Source organism: Falco cherrug, chromosome 17 (assembly GCF_023634085.1).
Source record: "Falco cherrug isolate bFalChe1 chromosome 17, bFalChe1.pri, whole genome shotgun sequence".
In the NCBI taxonomy this organism is placed as follows: Eukaryota; Metazoa; Chordata; class Aves; order Falconiformes; family Falconidae; genus Falco; species Falco cherrug.
In genome coordinates, this window is record NC_073713.1 from 6377860 (window position 1) to 6379126 (window position 1267).

A 1267-nucleotide genomic window follows, 5' to 3' on the forward strand; every position below is an offset into this window, starting at 1 on the left:
GAAGTGCTTTTCTCTAATACTAATGAAAGGAAAACACAGACTGTAGGCTACACCTGAATAAAATAAACGCTTACATTTTAATTTTATTTTTTTTTTCCTCAGAGAACTTTCTCCCCCTTAAAGCACAGCTCCCCTTGTCCAAAGCAATTAGATCCTGTGCTCAAGCCAGGAGGGCTCTTAGCAGCTCCTGTGGTTTGGGGGGGAGCTGGAGGAGCACTGTTGGGACACGATAGCCTGGAAAAGATAGACTTTGCCGATCGCAGTGTAAACCCTCTTCCAAACTGACTTTTCACCATTTTTCCTGTGCACCCAGTACAGGATCCGCATGGCCTTTGGGGCCATGCCCAGGCGCCCACCGCCTCCCGGAGCTCCAAGGAAGAAGAGCTGCTGCCGTGGGTGGTGGTGTAGAAAATGAGTTGAATATTCTGTATATATGCACGGACAGACACGTAACTGGGCGGGAGGCTTTGATGGGATGTCTGTGGGAACTGGTGTGGCCGTAACTGGTGAGGGGGCTTTGATGGACCGCTGTCTGGGGGAACTGGGGTGGCTGTGACTGGTCAGGGATGCTTTTCATGGACTGTGGGAGCGGGAATGGCCATAACTGGTCTGGAGGCTTCTGATGAGACTGTCTGTGGGAGCCAGAGTGGCTGTAACTGGTTGTGAGGCTTTGATGCACCACTGTCAGTGGGAGCTGGGGTGGCCATAACTGGTTGGGGGGCTTTTCATGGGTTGTGGGAGCTGGGGTGGCTGTAACTGGTCAGGGGCTTTGACGGACCACTGTCTGTGGGAACTGGGGTGGCTGTGACTGGTCAGGGGGTATCTGCAACTGGTCATGGGCTTTTCACAGATCGTGGGAGCTGGGATGGCCATAACTGACTGGGAGGCTTTTGGCATGCGGTCTGTGGGAGCCGGGGTGGCCAGAGGGCCAGCGTGCAGCCCTGTGAAGGCAAGCCTGGCAGAAACGGTTCCCAAGGGTGGGCAACCTCCCTCCTGCGCCGCTGGGGCTCCACGGAGCATCTCTTGGGCCGCAGTTCCTCCGTGGCTTTGGCCACCAGACTTGGGAATGGCAAAATGGTGCCATAGGACCTCCTGGCCCCGCGTTCGGCTGTCCCCAAGTGAGCCCTGGCCCCCTAAATGGAACAAACCCCCACTGAAGCACAGGGGATTGACAGACTGCGTTCCCCTTGCGCTCTCTGCTCCCCACCTGCCTTCCCGCAGGTGCCGGCCAGCCCAGGAGGAGACCCCCCCTTCCCAAATTCCTGCT